At 36.8% G+C, this 21,924-nt stretch overlaps 1 protein-coding gene across 1 annotated transcript in view; it reads right to left on the reverse strand.

Annotated features, from left to right (window-relative positions):
- Positions 1-21,924, reverse strand: part of TLE1 (TLE family member 1, transcriptional corepressor) — a 511,226-nt gene that overhangs the window by 372,778 nt on the left and 116,524 nt on the right. The gene's annotated exons all lie outside the window — the stretch shown is intronic.

The raw sequence follows: 21,924 nt of genomic DNA on the forward strand, positions 1-21,924 counted from the left end.
GTTTTATCGTTGAGTTTTCTGAGTTCTTAATATATTTTAGATACTACTTCTATGTTACATATGTAGTTTGCAGATATTTTCATCCTATCTGTACCTTGTCTTTTTATCCTCTCATTAGGTTCTTTTGCAGAGCAAAAGTTTTTTAATTTTGATGGAAGTTCAACTTATTTTTTTTCTGTTATGCATCATGCCCTTCGTGTCAAATGTGTGAACTCTTTGCCTATCTTTAGATTCCAAAGACTTTCTCCTATTTTTATATATATATTTAAATATTTTATGTACTTACTTATTTATCTATCTATTATTTATTTAGGTTGCACTGGGTCTTAGTTGTGGCATGTGGGCTTCTTTTTTTTTTATAAATTTATTTTTATTTTTGGCTGCATTGGGTCTTCGTTGCTGCACATGGGCTTTCTCTAGTTGCGGCAAGCAGGGACTACTCTTCATTGTGGCCTGCGGGCTTCTTATTGCTTCTACTCTTCATTGTGGCTTCTCTTGTGGAGCATGGGCTCTAGGCACATGAGCTTCAGTTGTTGTGGCTCATGGGCTCTATAGCGCAGGCTCAGTAGTTGTGGCGCATGGGCTTAGTTCCCAGACCAGGGCTCGAACCCGTGTCCCCTGCCTGCATTGGCAGGCAGATTCTTAACCACTACGCCACCAGGGAAGTCCCAACATGTGGGCTTCTTAGTGGTGGCATGCAGACTTCTTAGTTGCAGCATGTGGATTCTTAGTTGTGGCATGCATGTGGGATCTAGTTCCCCAACCAGGGATCAAACCCAGGCTCCCTGCATTGGGAGCACGGAGTCTTACCCACTGGACCACCAGGGAAGTCCTTATAGTTGTATATTTTACATTTAAGTCTGTGATCCATTTTGAGTAAGTTTTATATAAGCTATGAGACTTACGTTAAGGTTCTGCTTTTTTGGTTTGTTTGTTTTGTTTATGTTTTTTTACTCATGAATGTCCACTTGTTCCAGCACCATTTGTTGTTGAAAAGCTGTTTTTACTCCACTGAATTGTTCTTATACTTTGTCAAAATCAGTTGGACATATATGTGTGAGTTTATTTCTGGGTTGTCTATTCTGCATCATTGATCTATGTGTTTCTTCCTCCATCAATGCCACACACAGTCTTGAATGTTGTATATGGTCATATATATATATATATATATACACACACATACACACACATATATGTATATACATACACACATATGTATACATATATATATACAGTTGATCTTTGAACAACACAAGTTTGAATTGCACTGGTCCACTTATACATGGATTTTTTCAATAAATATGTACTACAATAGTACATTATCTGCAGATCTGAGAATGAAGAACCAAAGATACAGAGGGCTAACTGCAGATTATATGCAGACTTTCAACTGTATGGGGATCGACACCCTTAATGCCCACATTGTTTAAGGGTTAATTGTAAAAGTGTGTAACAAAATTTGCAATCAGGTAGAGTGATCCCTACCACTTTTTTCTTCTTTTTCAAAATTGTTTTAGCTATTCTAGTTCTTTTACCTTTCCATATATATTTTAGAATAATATTGTCTATAAGAAATCTTGCTGGGATTTTGATAGGAATTGTGTTATGCTAGTGCATCAAGTCAGAGAGAAATAACATCTTTACTACAGTGAGCTTCCAGTCCATGAACTTGTTACATCTTTTCATTTATTCAGATATTCTTTGAATTCTCTCATCAGTGTTTTTTAGTTTTCAGCATGCAAGTCCTGTATTTTTTCTTGAGAAATTGTAAGTAGAATTCTGCTTTTAATTTTGGGATTCACATACTCACTGCTCTTATTTAAAAATACCAAAAAATGTTTATTTTGAATCCTGTGACCTTGCTGAGCTCATTTATTCATTCTAGGAGTTTTCTTTTGGTTCATTGGGATTGTCTGTGTACACAATCATATCATCTGCAAATATAGATAATTTCTTTCTTTCTGATCTCTCTTCACTGTTTTTGCTTCCTGCACTGGTTGGAGTTTGCTTTACTATGTTGAGTAAGAGTGAGGTACGTGGATATCCTTTGCTCCTGATCTTAGTCTTTCACCATAAGTATTATGTTAGTAGTTTTTGGTAGATGCTCTTTATCAAGTTAAGGAAGTTCCCTCCTTTGTCTGTTTTTCTGAGAGTTTTTTTTGAAAACATGAATGGATGTGAATTTTGTCAAATGTTTTTCTGCATTGACTAATATGATGCTGTGATTTTTTTTTTTTTTTTTTTTTGCGGTACACGGGCCTCTCACTGTTGTGGCCTCTCCCGTTGCGGAGCACAGGCTCCGGACGTGCAGGCTCAGCGGCCATGGCTCACGGGCCCAGCCGCTCCGCGGCATGTGGGATCCTCCCGGACCGGGGCACGAACCCATGTCCCCTGCATCGGCAGGCGGACTCTCAACCACTGTGCCACTAGGGAAGCCCCGATGCTGTGATTTTTATTAGCCTGTTATAGATTTTTAAAATATTGAGCCAGGCTTTCATTCTTGGAATAATTTCCACTTAGTTATGAAGTATAATTCTTTTTTTTTTTCTTAACTGCTGAATTCTATTTGTTAATATTTTGTTAAGGATTTTTGCTCCTATACTCATGCGGGGTATTGGTCTGTAGTCTTCTTTTTTGTGTGCTTGATCTGTTTGGTTTTGTATCAGAGTAATACTAACTTCATAAAGTGAACCGAGAAGTGCTCTCTCCTCTGCTGTTTTCTGTAAAAGCTTGTGTAGAATTGGTATTAATTCTTCTTTACATGTTTTATTGAGTTCTCCAGAACAATCATCTGGGCCTGGAGATTTCTTTTATGGACATTTAAAAATTATAATTCAAGTTCCTTATTAGTTATAGGGTTATTCATCTAATATTTCATAGTGAATAAGTTGTAATAATTTGTGATTTTTTGAGGAACTGGTCCATTTCATCTAAATTGTCATATTTATGTGTGTAGAGTTATTTATAGTATTTCCTTATTATCTGTTTGATATCTATAGGATCTGTACTTATGTCCTCTGTTTCGTTAATGATATTAAAATTTGTGTCATCTTTCTTTCTTTTCTTTATCATTCCTGTTAGTACATTGGCAATGTTATTGATCTTTTCAAAGGACCAGCTCTTCGTTTCACTGATTTTCTCTATTTTTTTTTTCTGTTTCATTGATTTTTTGCTCTTATTTTTATTGTTTTCTTCCTATGGTTGCTTTGGTTTCTTTTGCTCTTCTTTTTGTAGGTTCTTGGGTTGGGAACTTAGATAATTGATTTGGACTTTTTCTCTTTTCTGATGTGTGCATTTAGTACTGTCATTTTCCCTCACAGCAATGCTTTAATTTTGTCTCATAAAATTTCAGACATTTTTATTTTCTTTCATTCAGTTTATTTTTTATGATTCCCTTTGAGACTTCCTTTTAATCCACAGTTTATTCAGAAGTGTGTTATTTAGATTCCAAGTGTTTGGAGATTTTCCTGTTATCTTTTATTGATTTCTAGTTTGATTCTGTTGTGGTCAGAGAACACACTCTGTATGATTTCAATTATCTTAAATTTGTTGCAGTTTATTTTATGGTCCTGGACATAGTTTATCTTGGTATATTTTCTGTGGGTACTTGAAAAGAATGGATATTCTGCTCTGGTTGGGTGGAATGTTCTATAAATGTTGATCAGGTCCTATTGGTTGATGGTGTTGGTGAGTTCTTTTGTATCCTTGCTGCTTTTCTGTCTAGTTGTTCTATCAATTATTGAGAGAGGATTGTTGAAGTCTTCAACTATAATTGTACATTTTTCTATTTCTTTTTCAGTTCTAACAATTTTTGCTTTACATGTATTGCAGCTCTGTTGTTTGGTATATATACATTTAAGATTGCTAATCTTGGTGGATTGATCCTTATATCATATAATGTTCCTCCCTGTTTCTGGTAATTTACTTTGCTCTGAAGTTTATTTTATCTGATATTAATGTAGCCACCTCTGTTTTCTTTAGATTAATATTTGCCTGTTACATCTTTTTCCATCGTTTCACTTTCAACCTGCCTATATTGTTATATTTGAAGTGAATTTCTTGTAGATAGCATATAGTTGGGTCTTGTTTCTTAATCTACCATCCTAGTCTCTGTCTTTTAATGTATTTAGACCATTCACATTAATATAATTTTAATATATTAGGACTTAAGTCTGCTATTTTACTTTTTTTTCTATTCTTTCTTTTTTTCCCCCTCCTTTTTCTTTTTCCTGTCTTCCTGTAGGTTACTTAAAATATTTTGAGAATTTAATTTTGATTTATATATGGTGTTTTTGTTTTGTTTTTTGGTGCTGTGAACATGATATTTATAGTGGTTTTGAGTATATCTTTTTACATAGCTTTTGAATGGCTGTTTTAGCTATTACATTACCTAGACATAATTATCATTCTAGTGATGTGGTTATTCAACCAATTTTCATGAAGTGTAGAAACCTTATCTTCCTTTACCTCCTTTTGCCCTTCACCATTTATAATAAAGTTGGCCTAAATGTTTCTGAGACAACATTTAAAACCACATCAGATAGTGTTACAATTTTGTTTCAACCATCAAACATACTTTAGGAGACTCAAGAGGAGAAGGAAAGTCAATTCTATTTATCAATATTTTTACTTACTGTCTTCTTTCAAGAAGACATTCCTGATGTTTCATGATTCCTACTTTAATCATTTGATTTCATTTAGATAATGGCTTTTAGCCATTTTTAAAGGGTGTATCTGCTGGCAACAAATTATTTTAGTTTTCTTTCCTTTGAGAATATATTGATTTTCCCTTTATTCCTGAAAGATATTTTCACTGAATATAGGATTCTGATTTCAAAACTACGTTATTTTGATTCTTGAAAAAATGTGCCACTTCCTTGTGGTCACCATGATTTCTGATAAGAAATCCACTGTCATTTGAATTGTTTCCCTCTTATAGCTGTATCATTTCCCAGCTGCTTTGAAGATTTTTGTTTTGTCTTTAGTTTTCAGAAGTTTAACTATGTTTTGTCTTGGTATGGATTTCTTTTGGCATTCTCTGGCTTTCAGATTCTTCAGCTCCAAATTTGGGATATATGAGGCAATAGGAAAACCAAGGAAGCTCACTCACCATCAGGTCTTTCCTTCAATCCTGAGGTCCCTAGCTAGTCTGTCTTGTTTTCTCTTCTCTTTCAGAGTGCTTTTATATTTGTTTTGTATAAAACGTATCCTGTATATTTTACTTGTACCTATTAGCAGGAGAAATAGGGAAAAGTACGTCTACTCCACATTCCCTGAAGTGGAAGTCTACTGGCTTTATTTCAATAATTATTTTCTTTTTAAAAATTTCTTCTTGAAATATAATATCGAATCTAGTATCTGTTAACACAGTATATGTAAAGATAGATTTTCTTATTGTTGACTTGGGAGTTGACTGACTCATATTTAACTACATCGTGGCTAGATATACTTAGTTTCTGGTGTAAATTCTAGTGTCTAGATGGTAGGCATTTACCAAATTGGTTCTAACTAAATCATGATAGTATCACCTCTTAGCCCCAAGTCTGATTCTCTGGCAATCTGAGTTAATAAAGTATATATTAGTCTCCTAAATTAAACTTTTAAAAGTAGTAGTACTAGAAGTAGTTCTTCTAGTCTCTTCTTCCTACTAGATAAAACTAGGTGGGTCACACCACCTAGATATAATGTGTGACTTCTGATCCTCATGTGCTCTTTGCCTTCTCTGTCTTCATATTTTTTGGATGTTGCAGGATATAAAAAGATGTTGGGGAGTCTGAGGAGGGAAAGTGGAAACAGTATTATGGTTTTATCATACCTCTTTTCACTCAGTTGAGATGTAGTTAATCATTTTTTTCTGGTTGGATATAAGCATGCCTCTCCAAGCCAGAGGGTCAGAGAGTGGGTGAGAAAGAAAATTCTTCACCCTTTAGGTGGGCCATTCTTGTTTTCAGAGTGATGCATGGATCATTCATTGCCTGCTTTGCTCATTTAAGCTCCATTGGTTTAATAGTTAAAGGAAATTCCCTCCAAATTTAGACAATAGTTAGTCAGTTTTTAGTGTTGCTGTTTTTAATCTTTTTTTTCTGGGTCCTTTTAGATATTTTTGGAGAAGAGAGCAGCAGCCAGCTAGATGCCATTTAAAACTAAGTCTAAGGGAAATTTAAAAGTACAATAAGTCTAAGTGAAAGCAAGTTTTTAAAAATTGAATTGAACAATTAAGTTGCTAAAATAATCTCTTTATTTAAAAATCAATGACATACAAAAATAATTTTATTGTTTGAATTTTTAAACCTTTTCAAATCTTTGAATCAACCTCCTCTTGGTATTTGAATACGTGCCATGTGCTGATCTGTAACTGAGCCAGTTTTCACATTTGGGCCAAAATTTAATACTTAATTCTGATAGAGAACATGCAGGTCTTTATAAGCAACAAACCATTTGTAGACTTTTATTTTAACACTGTCCTAAAACTTAGATTTATTAGTAGTAATTTACATAGATAGATTTCTCAAAGATACTTGCTATTAATTACCTGCACTATTCTGTTAGTTTAGCAAGGGGGTCCCTTGAGTAGGCTAGAGGTACCAGTTAGATATTGCTACATTTAAAAAAATTCAAATTTAGAATCTTAGAATGGCAACCAGAAGCTTAGACTAGCTGTCTGTAACTCAGCCGGTGGTTTCTGCTGATTTGAACTGGGCCTGGTGAGGCTCACTCACATGTCTACGGTCAGCTGTGAATTGGCTATTTGACTTGCTAATCTTGGCTCTGCTTGCTCATGTGTCTAGGGCCTCACCTGGGTCACTGCACTGGTTTACCTCTGTTCCATGTGTCTCATTCTCCAGCAGACTAGCTCAGGCATGTTCTTGTGATGAAACGGGTGTGGGGTAGCAGAGCACAGAAAGTGTACCATATCTCTGGAGGCCTTGGTTTGGAACTGGCAAAAATGTCTCTTCCTTTGCATTTTATTAGCTAAGCAAGTCACAAGGGTTGACAAAATAGACTCTATCTATTGATGAAATACAAAGTAACATTTTAAATGTTGTAGATATAGGGAGGGGTGAATAATTATGGCCATTGCACTCAATCAACTCTTTTAGAACAGGGTGGAATTGGGACTAGAACCCTGTTTCATGCCTCCAGACAAGGTTTCTTTTTATTACACTAGCTTTCTTCCTACTTACCTCGTGTAAGGAAGAATCAGTGTTTATAAGGGAAAAAACGTGTGCCTTAGAGTATGTCTTAGTCCTCAAGTACTGATCTAGATAGTTCTGATGAATTCACATTCTTTTTATCTATTGAGTACTTAGTAGTTCCTCACAAAATCAGTTTTAGAGTAAATAGATTTTATGCAATAGGAAATGTCTGTTGCTTTCCAAATGATATCAGTTTAGTGAATCTTTTGAAGGTTAAGAAGAACTTTTTACATTGCTTTACCTGTTTATTCCTTTTGACTGTAAATGTCAGGGAACCAGAGTGATAATATCAGGATTTCAGGGTCTTAAGTTCACTTCACATCTTATATCCTACAAAAGTTATTACTATGAGTGAGTGATTCTTTTTGGAAAGCAAGTTATAGGGTAAGATATAAAGCTTCAAGGTATGTTTTACCTCCTGTTGAAATTTTATCAGAGCCCACTCATCCCTCATAATTGCCCTTGCCTTTGTGGATCTGGAGATAGATGAAAAAGATAAAGTCATTATGGAGTTGTGGCAGCTTCAAGCTGTCCTGTTTGTTTGTCCCCGAATCTTTCTACGCCAGTTCTAAAAATCCCCTCCTGCCAAAATTAGGCTTGGAAAAATAACATATTTCGTATATGACATATGTTTGAAATTAGTGGGAAATGCAGCCAAGATTTAGAAATTAACAAGGAAAAAGTTATTTCTGAAAACATTTGGGAGCCAAAGAAGAGTGTTTGGCTTAAACCATTAGGGCATTTTATTGTTTAGTAAATTAAATAATTTAAAAAAATCCCAGAAGGAAAACATAACATTTCTTTTTTTTAAGTATGTATGAATAATTCTTATTTAAAAATTATTTGTCACAAATTAAGCAAGTAGTCTAAATGTACCATGTGTAGGATAACTAATATTCTGATAAGCTGTTAAATATTTTTCTGTATGAAATTTTTAGAAATTAAATCATGTGCATCAATTTTCTCATATGTGGAAGGGATTTCTGTTAATCTGCTACCTGCAAATACACAGGAATAGGTGAAGGGATCAGAACAAGAATCAAATCTTCCCTCTCTAATACAGAGCACTGTTTAGACCTAACTTCTTGATAAGTACATTGTCGTATCTATGCTGAATGTAGAATTGTCTTCTTTGTCAACTTTTCTGTTTGAATTAATCTAATTCAAGGCAAGGAACATTCACTAGGCATTGTCTGTACAAGGCAGTGAGATGCTAAGGAGAGATATTAGAAGATTTACAAACTAGTCCCCAACCACAGGAGACTTAAAGTATAGCTGAGAAGAACAGAATTTCTTAAATGAGAGGCATTGTTCTTGCCAAGACCCTATTTATGGGAACTTGTGTTCCTTTAGAATCTTAGAGCAGTTTATAAGAAGATAAAGGCCTATCTGGGTTAAGAATCGCAGAGTTGATTTGTGGATTCCATGATTCCAGGCTGGACTCATAGAAATGAGGCCATATGTGTTTTCAAGATCCTCAGAATGACACATTTTGAATAGGTTTTCATAAATTAGAGGAAAAATCTGTTCTGTCATTATAGTGTTTTGCCATGTCTTCCTACTTTGTCTCTTCCCATCATTATCAGATGGGATATTATCAAGGAATTGTCAGCCTGTCTGTATGACCTTTGCCCATGAAATAGAGATGTTTGTTTTTGGAGATTGCCTCTGTCTCTTCTTTGTTAGTTTTCAGCATCCTGTGACTTTGAGATGGATTCATCAATAGACTAGACAACTCACTAGAATTATGTAGATATTAAATGTCAACTTAGTCAGATCTTCACTTTTGAGAATTTGAACTGAGAGCTCCAGATCCCGAGAGATGGTTCATAATTGTCCCTAATCTGGAAGTTCCTTCTCGGGGCCTGGTTCTGTTTCCTGGTCCTAGTTTCCATGAGCTATCTTTGCATCCTAATAATAAACCTCCCTTTCTTTGAGTAATAAATAAATAAATAAATGTCAACTTGAGGAAATGTGAGCTGATTTTAACCAGCCAGAGTGCAGGATATTACTAGGTGGTTTGTTAATAGGGAAATCCAGGGTGCTAAAGACTATAGCATTGTCAAATTCTGTAGCACAATGAAGAAGAAGTACTGAGTGCATGGCTTTGCCAACCACTTTAGTAAGGTATCCCATAGAATGCCCCAGTTTTTATTGACGACCCCATCAGCAGAAAGTAGTGAGTGGGGTTTGCAAACTGGATCAACTAGTTATCATTGTATGACATTCATCAGGCCCCTTAACTCTAAGTTCCTTCATCTGTAAAATAGAACTAATAAAAATAATTATCTTTCAGAATTCTTCTGAGGACTAAATGAGAAATTACATTGAAAAATGTTTTTAAATATGAAGCGCTATATATACATATATATACATGTATATATATGTGTGTGTGTGTGTGTGTATATATATATATATATATATATATATATATATATAAAATGCAAAAAGTAGAAGAGCTCAAAGGCCAAATAAATGTAGCTGAAGTTTACTCTGGGATGGCTATGGAGAACTTATCTTTTGCTCATAAATATCCTGAATTTCAAAGAGCTTTCTGTCTTATATGAATATTAATTGAATACTATGAATAGCTGAAGCCCCTGATGGAAAGTAACAAATGACATGAGAAAATTACAAGCAAAGATTTTAAGAGAACCAAGGTTATTGGGAGGGCTTCTTAAAGTGTATTTTTTTAAAATAAAATTTATTTATTTATTTATTTATTTTTGGCTGCATTGGGTCTTCATTGCTGCACGCTGGCTCTCTCTAATTGCAGCGAGCAGGGGCTACTCTTTGTTGTGGTGCACGGGCTTCTCATTGTGGTGGCTTCTCTTGTTGCGGAGCACGGGCTCTAGGTGTGCGGGCTTCAGTGGTTGTGGCACGTGGGCTCAGTAGTTGTGGCTCGTGGGCTCTACAGTGCAGGCTCAGTAGTTGTGGTACACAGGCTTAGTTGCTCTATGGCATGTGGGTTCTTCCCAGACCAGGTCTCGAACCTGTGTCCCCTGCATTGACAGGCGGATTCTTAACCACTGTGCCACCAGGGAAGTCCTGGGAGGGCTTCTTTGTGAGGCAGTACTTTCCCAGGCAATTTAAAGTGGGCTTCTAAATACTGGCTGGATTTCAACAGGTGAAGATGCCAATGGGAGGTAGGAAGACATTCCAGACACTGGGATGGATGTGAATAGAGCTCAGTAGGTGAAGGTGTTGAGCAAAAGAAAGAGAACTATGGTTTGTGATGATAGCAGTCCTGAGATCCCTTGTTTGGGAATTCTAGGAGCGGATTATAAATTAGAAGGAAGGAACGAATGAAGGTGCAAGAAGAGAGGCAAATGTGATAAGAAATGAGAGGAATGGGAGCCCAAGAGTGTGGGTAAGGGTTGCCAAATAATAAAATAAAGATCAGAAGGACTTTAAAAAACAAAAACGAGTCTGTTTGTCAGACAGAGAACACACACCAGTGAAAAAATTCACTGAAGTGAACACGGAGGGGGAAATGTGTTATAAAGGGGGTTTCATGTGGTTATGCTAAGGATTGAAAACTAGCACTCTCGGTAGGATAGAATGTTCTTTTGTATGTGCTTTTCATTGGTCAGTTTGCTGTTTAAATTCTCCCAAGCATAGTGCTGAAATGCTGTCTAGTGTCCCTAAGCACAAGAAGGCTGTGGTGTGCCTTATGGAGAAAATACATATGTTAGGTGAGCCTCATTCAGGCATAAGTTATAGTCCTGTTGGTCATGAGTTCAACATTAGTGAATCAACAATACCGTATGTATTAAATAAGGTGTCTTTAAGCAGTAACAGACGTAAAACAAGGTTATGTGTTGATTGGTTGACAAAAATGTTGTGACCAGAGGCTCACAGTAACCTAATCCTGTATTTCCCTTAGGGGCAATGGTTCAATATTTACCAATATAGTAATTGTGGTGACTTTATAGAACATAATTACTGCGAATAATGAGAATAGAATATATTTTCTCTTTTTCTGTGGGTCGCTTTTTCATTTTCCTGATGGTGTGCTTTAAAGCATAATTGTTTTTAATTTTGATGAAGTCCAGTCTATTTTTTTTCTTTCATTGCTCATGCTTTTGGTGTCATATCTAAGAATCCTTTGCCAAATTCAGTGCCATAAAGATTTTACCCCCATGTTTTCTTCTAAGAGTTTTATAGTTTTAGCTCCTACATTTAGGTCTTTGATCCATTTTGAGTTAATTTTTTGATATGATGTAAAGTAAGGGTTCAGTTTCATCCTTTTGTGTGCGGTTATCTAGTTGTTCCACACCCTTTGTTTGAAAAGACTATTCTTTCCCCATTGAATGCTCTTGGCACTGTTGCTAAACATCAGTAGACCATAAATGTAAGGGTTCATTTCTGAACTCTCAGTTCTTTTCCATTGATACATATGTTTATTCTTATGCCAGTACCAAAATGTCTTATTTACTGTTGCTTTGTAGTAAGTTTTGAAATCAGAAAGCACAAATCCTACTTTGTTCTTCTTATTTAAGATTATTTTGGCTATCCTGGGTACCGTGAAATTCCATATGAATTTTAGAATCAGCTTGTCAATTTTCAAAGAAGTCAGCTAGGATTCTGATGAGGATTGCACTGAACCTATAAAGCAGTTTGGGGAGTATTACCATCTTAACAATGTTGAGCCTTCCTATTCATGAACATGGGATATCTTCTCCACTTACCTAAATTTTTTTTACTATCTTTCAGCACTGTTTTAGAATTTTTAGTATATAAGTTTTACACTTCTTAAATTTATTCCTAAGTATTTTTAAAAATTCCATTTCCCAATTGTTCATTGCAGTCCATCCACTCTTAATTGTTTATAAAATCTTTTTTTTTTTTTGGTACGCAGGCCTCCCACTGCCGCGGCCCTCCCACTGCCACGGCCCCTCCCACCGCGGAGCACAGGCTCCGGACGCGCAGGCCCAGTGGCCATGGCTCACGGGCCCAGACGCTCCGTGGCATGTGGGATCCTCCCAGACTGGGGCACAAACCCACATACCCTGAATCGGCAGGCAGACTCCCAGCCACCGCACCACCAGGGAAGCCCTGTTTAAATATCTTAATCATGCCCTGTTGTTTTATGCCTCTAGACCCTCAAAAATACTGTTCCCTCAGCTTGGAAAATCTCCCCACCCCCAGTCTCACTGTTGAATTCTTAGGTGTCGCTCAAGATTTAGTTCTTCTATGAAGGATTCTATGATTCTTTCCGCTATTTTTCTTTTTTTAAAAAAAGGACAAAGGAATTAGAAGTGGATTATGGGTTTTTAAAAAAATCAAATATGAGTATTAAGGTAGCCTAGTTCAGTGGTTAAGAGGATAGATTTTTGATCAGACACAGTAGAAGTGGGTCCGAATCCCATTTCTACTATCACCTTTGATTTTTGGGCAATTACTTAACCTCGCTGAACCTCAGTTTTCTTATCTATTAAATGAGGGAAAGGTGTGCACTTCTTGAATCAAATTACCTTACTGCACAGGCTGTTGAGAGTATTATATGTGTTAATGTAGGTAAAGCATTTAGAACAGTTCCTGGCCCATAGTAAGTCCTAATTATTTTTATCTACCCATTTCTGAAACCCATGCTATTTTCACCAGTCCATACTGTTCTTATAAACTGTGCTTGATAAATATTTGTAACTGGAAAAGCCATGGCGATGGTTATGGTAGCAGTTATGGTGGCAGATATTTCAGCTGGAACTCAGTCTTTTTTTTTTAAATTTTTAAATTTAATTTAATTTATTTTTTTACACAGCAGGTCCTCATTAGTCATCAATTTTATACACATCAGTGTATATATGTCAATCCCAATCGCCCAGTTCATCACACTACCACACCCACCCCCGTGCCGCTTTCTACCTTGGTGTCCATACGTTTGTTCTCTACATATGTGTCTCAATTTCTGCCCTTCAAACTGGTTCATCTGTACCATTTTTCTGTGTTCCACATATATGCGTTAATATACTGTATTTGTTTTTTTCTTTCTGACTTACTTCACTCTGTATGACAGTCTCAAGGTCCATCCACATCTCAACAAATGACCCAATTTCATTTGTTTATATGGCTGAGTAATATTCCATTGTATATATGTACCACATCTTCTTTAGCCATTCGTCTGTCGATGGGCATTTAGGTTGCTTCCATGACCTGGCTATTGTAAATAGTGCTGCAGTGAACATTGGGGTGCATGTGTCTTTTTGAATTATGGTTTTCTCTGGGTATATGCCCAGTAGTGGGATTGCTATGTCATGGTAATTCTCTTTTTAGTTTTTTAGGGAACCTCCATACTGTTCTCCATTGTGGCTGTATCAATTTACATTCCCACCAACAGTGCAAGAGGGTTGCCTTTTCTCCACACCCTCTCCAGCATTTATTGTTTGTAGATTTTCTGATGATGCCCATTCTAACTGGTGTGAGGTGATACCTAATTGTAGTTTTGATTTGCATTTCTCTAATAATTAGTGATGTTGAGCAGCTTTTCATGTGCTTCTTGGCCATCTGTATGTCTTCTTTGGAGAAATGTCTATTTAGGTCTTCTGCCCATTTTTGGATTGGGTTGTTTGTTTCTTTAATATTGAGCTGCATGAGCTGTTTATATATTTTGGAGATTAATCCCTTATCCATTGATTCGTTTGCGAATATTTTCTCCCATTCTTAGGGTTGTCTTTTCGTCTTGTTTATGGTTTCCTTTGCTGTGCAAAAACTTTGAGGTTTCATTAGGTCCCATTTGTTTATTTTTGTTTTTATTTCCATTACTCTAGGAGGTGGATCAAAAAAGATCTTGCTGTGATTTATGTCAAAGAGTGTTCTTCCTATGTTTTCTTCTAAGAATTTTATAGTGTCCTGTCTTACATTTAGGTCTCTAATCCATTTTGAGTTTATTTTTGTGTATGGTGTTAGGGAGTGTTCTAATTTCATTCTTTTACATGTAGCTGTCCAGTTTTCCCAGCACCACTTATTGAAGAGACTGCCTTTCCTCCATTGTATATCCTTGCCTCCTTTGTCATAGATTAGTTGACCATAGGTGCGTGGGTTTATTTCTGGGCTTTGTATCTTGTTCCATTGATCTATGTTTCAGTTTTCGTGCCAGTACCGTATTATCTTGATTATTGTAGCTTTGTAGTATAGTCTGAAGCCAGGGAGTCTGATTCCTCCAGTTCCATTTTTTTCCCTCAAGACTGCTTTGGCTATTCGGGGTCTTTTGTGTTTCCATACAAAGTTTAAGATTTTTTGTTCTAGTTCCGTAAAAAATGCCATTGGTAATTTGATAGGGATTGCATTGAATCTGTAGATTGCTTTGGGTAGTATAGTCATTCTTACAGTATTGATTCTTCCAATCCCAGAACATGGTATATCTCTCCATCTGTTGGTATCATCTTTAATTTCTTTCATCAGTGTCTTATAGTTTTCTGCATACAGGTCTTTTGTCTCCTTAGGTAGGTTTATTCCTAAGTATTTTATTCTTTTTGTTGCAGTGGTAAATGGGAGTGTTTCCTTAATTTCTCTTTCAGATTTTTCATCATTAGTGTAGAGGAATGCAAGAGATTTCTGTGCATACATTTTGTATCCTGCAACTTTACCAAATTCATTAATTAGCTCTAGTAGTTTTCTGGTGGCATCTTTAGGATTCTCTATGTATAGTATCACGTCATCTGCAAACAGTGACAGTTTTACTTCTTCTTTTCCAATTTGTATTCTTTTTATTTCTTTTTCTTCTCTGATTGCCGTGGGTACGACTTCCAAAACTATGTTGAATAATAGTGGTGAGAGTGGACATCCTTGTCTTATCCTGATCTTAGAGGAAATGCTTTCAGCTTTTCACCTTGAGAATGATGTTTGGTGTGGGTTTTGTTGTATATGGCCTTTATTTTGTTGAGGTAGATTCCCTCTATGCCCACTCTCTGGAGAGTTTTTACCATAAATGGGTGTTGAATTTTGTCGAAAGCTTTTTCTGCATCTATCGAGATGATCATATGGTTTTTATTCTTCAATTTGTTAATATGGTGTATCACATTGATTGATTTACATATACTGAAGAATGCCTGCATCCCTGGGATAAATCCCACTTGATCATAGTGTATGATCCTTTTAATGTGTTGTTGGATTCTGTTTGCTAGCATTTTGTTGAGGATTTTTGCATCTATATTCATCAGTGATATTGGTCTGTAATTTTCTTTTTTGTAGTACCTTTGCCTGCTTTTGGTATCAGGGTGATGGTGGCCTCATGGAATGAGTTTGGGAGTGTTCCTTCCACTGCAGTTTTTTGGAAGAGTTTGAGAAGGATGAGTGTTAGCTCTTCTCTAAATGTTTGATAGAATTCGCCTGTGAAGCCATCTGGTCCTGGACTTTTGTTTGTTGGAAGATTTTAAATCACAGTTTCAATTTCATTACCTGTGATTGGTCTGTTCATATTTTCTATTTTTTTCTGGTTCAGTCTTGGAAGGTTATACCTTTCTAGGAATTTGTCCATTTCTTCCAGGTTGTCCATTTTATTGGCATAGAGTTGCTTGTAGTAGTCTCTCAGAATGCTTTGTATTTCTGTGATGTCTGTTGTAACTTCTCCTTTTTCATTTCTAATTTTATTGATTTGAGTCCTCTCCCTCTTTTTCTTGATAAGTCTGGCTAATGGTTTAGCAATTTTGTTTATCTTCTCAAAGAACCAGCTTCTAGTTTTATTGATCTTTGCTATTGTTTTCTTTGTTTCTATTTCATTTATTTGGGCTGTGATCTTCATGATTTCATTCCTTTTGCTAACTTTGGGTTTTGTCTGTTCTTCTTTGTCTCGTTACTTTAGGTGTAAGGTTAGATTGTTTATTTGAGATTTTTCTTGTTTCTTGAAGTAGGCTTGTGAAGCTATAAACTTCCCTCTTAGAACTGCTTTTGCTGTATCCCATAGGTTTTGGATTGTTGTGTTTTCATTGTCATTTGTCTCCAGGTATTTTTTGATTTCCTCTTTGATTTCTTCAGTGATCTCTTATTTATTTAGTAACATACTGTTTAGCCTCCATGTGTTTGTTTTTTTTATGTTTTTTTCCCTGTAATTCATTTCTAACTCATAGTGTTTTGGTCAGAAAAGATGCCTGATATGATTTCAATTTTCTTAGAATTACTGTGGCTTAATTTATGATACAAGATGTGATCTATCCTGTAAAATGTTCCATGCTTACTTGAGAAGAAAGTGTGATGTGCTGTTTTTGGATGGAATGTTATATGAATATCAATTAAATCTATCTGGTCTATTAAGTCATTTAAAGGTTCTGTTTCCTTATTTATTTTCATTTTGGATGATCTGTCCATTGGTGTAAGTGAGGTGTTAAAGTCCCCAGTATTATTGTGTTACTGTCGATTTCCTTTTTTATAGTTGTTAGCAGTTGCCTTATGTATTGAGGTGCTCCTATGTTGGGTGCATATATATTTATAATTGTTATGCCTTCTTCTTGGATTGATCCCTTGATCATTATGTACTGTCCTTCCTTGTCTCTTGTAACATTCTTTATTTTAAAGTCTATTTTATCTGATATGAGTATTGCTACTCCAGCTTTCTTTTGGTTTCCATTTGCATGGAATAACTTTTTCCATTGTCTCACTTTCATTCTGAATGTGTCCCTAGGTCTGAAGTGGGTCTCTTGTAGACAGCATATAGATGTGTCTTATTTTTGTATCCATTCAGCAAGCCTGTGTATTTTGGTTGGAGCATTTAATCCATTCACATTTAAGGTAACTATCGATATGTATGTTCCCATCACCATTTTCTTAATTGTTTTGGGTTTTTTTATGTAGGTCCTTTTCTTTTCTTGTGTTTGCCACTTAAAGAAGTTCCTTTAGCATTTGTTGTAGAGCTGGTTTGGTGGTGCTGACTTTTCTTAGCTTTTGCTTGCCTGTAAAGCTTTGGATTTCTCCATCAAATCTGAATAAGATCGTGCTGGGTAGAGTAATCTTAGTTGTAGGTTCTTCCCTTTCATCACTTTAAATATATCATGCCACTCCCTTCTGGCTTGTAGGGTTTCTGCTGAGAAATCAGCTGTTAACCTATGAGAGTTCCCTTGTATGTTATCTGTCGTTTTTCCCTTGCTGCTTTCAATAGTTTTTCTTTGTCTTTAATTTTTGCCAGTTTGATTACTGTGTTTTTCGGTGTGTTTCTCCTTCGGTAAATCCTGTATGGGACTCTCTGTGCTTCCTGGACTTGGGTGGCTATTTCCTTTCCCATGTTAGGGAAGTTTTTGACTATAATCTCTTCAGATATTTTCTCACGTCCTTTCTCTCTCTCTTCTTCTTCTGGGACCCCTATAATGCAAATGTTGTTGCATTTAATGTTGTCCCAGAGGTCTCTTAGGCTGTCTTCATTTGTTTTCATTCTTTTTTCTTTATTCTGTTCCACAGCAGTGAATTCCACCATTCTGTCTTCCAGGTCACTTATCCGTTCTTCTGCCTCAGTTATTCTGCTATTGATTCCTTTTAGTGTAGTTCTCATTTCATTTATTGTATTGTTCATCTCTGTTTGTTTGTTCTTTAGTTCTTCTATATCTTTATTAAACATTTCTTGCATCTTCTCGATCTTTGCCTCCATTCTTTTTCTGAGGTCCTGGATCATCTTCACTATCATTATTCTGAATTCTTTTTCTGGAAGGTTGCCTATCTCCACTTCATTTAGTTCTTTTTCTGGGGTTTTATCTTGTTCCTTCATCTGGTATATAGCCCTCTGCATTTTCATCTTGTCTGTCTTTCTCTGAATGTGGTTTTTGTTCCACAGGCTGCAGGATTGTAGTTCTTCTTGCTTCTGCTGTCTACCCTCTGATGGATGAGGCTCTCTAAGAGGCTTGTGCAAGTTTCCTGATGGGAGGGACTGGTGGTGGGTAGAGCTGACTGTTGCTCTGGTGGGCAGAACTCAGTAAAAGTTTAATGTGCTTGTCTGCTGATGGTTATGGCTGGCTTCCCTCCCTGTTGGTTGTTTGGCCTGAGGCAACCGAACACTGGAGCCTACCTGGGCTGTTTTGTGTGGCTAATGGCAGACTCTGGGAGGGCTCACGCCAAGGAGTACTTTTCAGAACTTCTACTGCCAGTGTCCTTGTCCCCACGGTGAGCCACAGCCACCCCCCGCCTCAGCAGGAGACCCTCCAACACTAGGAGGTAGGTCTGGTTCAGTCTCCCCTGGGGTCACTGCTCCTTCCCCTGGGTCCCGATGCGCACAGTACTTTGTGTGTGCTGTCCAAGAGTGGAGTCTCTGTTTCCTGCAGTCCTGTTGAAGTCCTGCAATCAAATCCCAGTACCCTTCAAAGTCTGATTCTTTAGGAATTCCTCCTCCCGTTGCCAGACCCCCGGGTTTGGAAGCCTTACATGGGACTCAGAACATTCCCTCCAGTGGGTGGACTTCTGTGGTATAAGTGTTCTCCAGTCTTTGAGTCACCTACCCACCAGTTATGGGATTTGATTTTACTGTGTTTGCACCCCTCCTACCATCTCATTGTGGCTTCTCCTTTGTCTTTGGATGTTGGGTATCTTTTTTGATGAGTTCTAGTGTCTTTCTGTCGATGATTGTCCAGCAGCTAGTTGTGATTCTGGTGTTCTTGCAAGAGGGAGTGAGAGTACATCCTTCTACTCCGCCATCTTGCTTCCTAATCCTGGAACTCAGTCTTAAAGGAGAAAATCAAATGTAATCCTTTTCTAATTAAAGTATCAGGATAATACCCAATTACCTTATCATAAGCCAAATGTCAAACTTTTCCAACCATCCTCTGAGAACTGCCTTATTGGAAATCATTGCTCTTTCATTAAATACACTTTTATGCTACAATTTGTTGATTTTTTAATTATCCGCTGTACTGAGAATTCAAATGGCTACTATAAGCCAGTAAAATCTACAGAGTATAAATGCTTTGAGGTCTAGTTCTGAGTAATATTCACTTCCCATGAATACCTTAGCACCTAGTAGTACCATAGGTACAGTGAGATTAAAACTTGTGATGATAATTTAAGTAAAGAGCCATAGATATAAAATTCTTAGAATTTTCTCAAGAGCATATAATTTGAAAGTGTATTGGAAAATGTACCTTTTCATAAAGAAAATCCAATTTCTTTCCTGGTTTAATAATCATCTCATTTTTTCAGTAAACTCAGGACCTAAGAAGATTTTCTATGTTGCTCTGCAAATGAGCAAGTTCCTGCAAAAATTATAACCAATTAAGCTCATTTATAAAATATTTTTTAACATCTTTATTGAGGTATAATTGCTTTACAATGGTGTGTTAGTTTCTGCTTTATAACAAAGTGAATCAGTTATACATATACATATCTTCCCATATGTCTTCCCTCTTGCATCTCCCTCCCTCCCACCCTCCCTATCCCACCCCTCCAGGGGTCACAAAGCACCGAGCTGATATCCCTGTGCCATGCGGCTGCTTCCCACTAGCTATCTACCTTACGTTTGTTAGTGTATATATGTCCATGCCTCTCTCTCGCCCTGTCACAGTAAAATATTTTTGATTTACACTGACTGTGTGTGATTTATACTAAGAGCTATCAAAAATGACTTTGCCTGTTTTTTGGACAGCGTACCATAAGAATGTGCCAAAAGGGGTCTTAGCATTATGTGCTACAAATGTTGTGCAACATGTACTTTAGAAATCACCTCAAACAACTTTGAGTTTGGAAGCAAATTTCAATGTAGCATGTCCAATGTATTCATGAATTCAGTAAATATAGATAAACATTTGTCCACCATTTTTTTTTGTCCGTGTTTTTGTAAAAACTAGGACACTAGTCTTACACCTTTGTAGTTTGCTAGAGCCCCATGGGCTATAAATTATAGATTGTATTTATGTAAACCAGTTGAGCTTATACTCTCCTACAGTACCACACCACTGGGAGCTTGAATCTTGTGAGTGGTATAACCAGTGTAAGTGAAGATTCATTCACTTCCTCCTCTGCTACTCATGCTCACTCATGTACACATTTAGGTCCCTAGTCTCTTTGCTCTCAAGATGTTTTTATTCACCCGGACATCATTTCCTATGATATTTTTTCTTTTCTTGTCCAAAGGCTAATTTTACAATGATCATGTTAAGTCAATTCTTGACAAGTGTTTGTGTACCTAATGCTATTTCTTACTGGGGTATTATTGGCAGTGAAGAATTAGATCATTAGGTTTTGCCTTACATTTATTTTTGCATCTGGAACAGACTCTGGGATTTCTGTCATGTAGATTTCTTACATTCATTCATGTATTCATTCAGTCAGTCTCCCATCACAAACAGTTACTGTTGTATACTTAGTACCAGGCATTTCTGCAGGGCTCTGAAGACACATTGATAAATGAGAGAGGTCCTATTTTGTTTAGTTAGTTGCTTAACTCGAGGGGCCTGTTTTCCTACTAGACTGTACATATTATGAAGGTAGAGACCGTGTTTGTTTTGTTTCTCCTGTATCTTGTTCTTGATACTGTCACTTAATAAATAATTGTTGGTTAAATGAGTTGACAGCCCATGGAGAATTACTCAATTTTATATATTTTAAAGACTGAAAAAGGAAAACAATTATTCTGTAATTTATTAGGAGGAAGGGCAAATTGGGCCTTAAAATGAAATTAATCTTATACATATTCATTTGTTAAACTCCACAGTTATCTTTGGTAGAACACTTGGAAAAGAATATTAGAGCTGTGAGTGTCTTTGTAATCAACTAGGAAAGTCTCTCCCGCCTTTCGAGTTAGGCTAGAAAAATTAAGGGGATCACCTATGGTCCTGCAGTTGTCATGCAGTAGATCTGGGACTTACCCCAGGTTTTAAGAGTGTCAGATCTCTGATCATCTTATCACTATGACACTGTGTGAGGAGCACTTCAAGATAGTGATTCTTTGTTTTATACTTTAGCCTTTAGACATCAGGGTGAAATTATAGCACCCTAGATAAAGATCTTAACCCTGGAGAAACTTCCTTAAGCAAATCAGGATAATCAAATGTGGCAGATGTTAGTTGGCATCACGTTTCAGGAAAAATAACTTGAGTTGGCTGAGTCCTAGAGCTTATACTTGTCTCTTGCATGAAAATGTTGCATGAAAATGTGTTGGGGCTTTGACATGTGTGGCAACCAATTCTCAAAGGAGTGAGTCACACCTCCTCCTACTCTGCAACTGTCATTGCTGGCTTCAGGCAAAAGGTTGGAAACACTGTAGTCATGTGGCTTGGCTTGCTGGGAGAGAAGAGGCCATGAGCCAGGAGAAGGCAGCACTAGAGGTAAGTCAGGAAGAATATGGGACAAAATGAGAGTAAAAATGGAACCCCAGAGAAGGGGACTGACCATTGAACATAAAATCCAAGAAGGAGTGAGGCTAATCTAGAGCATTTTTAAAGATCTGTCAGCTTTAATTCTTGCAAAGAGGAAAGGGAGATAAAATCTTGAAGATGCTCAGTAGAGAGAAAGGATTTGAGTGGGTTGCATTAGCCAATGAAATTTTTTTCAGGCCAATAAAAGAGAACAGGAATGGGATGGGTAAATTGATTCTAGACCGAAAACTGGGAAACAAGTTAGAACACCTCTTAGGGAATAGTGCTTTGGGTTGGCTTTCACTGGATGGTATCTTGGGAGTGCCTGGCCATCCCTCTTTCAGCCAGAAGCAGTAAACTCATTCCAGTCTTGCTGCTTGTGCGGCATACTGCTAGGCTACTTCACCAAGTTCCTTGCTGGTTCTAGGGTGGGGTTATGACACAGGTATTCATGCCAAATA

The sequence above is a fragment of the Orcinus orca genome, chromosome 6 (genome assembly GCF_937001465.1).
Source record: "Orcinus orca chromosome 6, mOrcOrc1.1, whole genome shotgun sequence".
NCBI lineage: Eukaryota > Metazoa > Chordata > Mammalia > Artiodactyla > Delphinidae > Orcinus > Orcinus orca.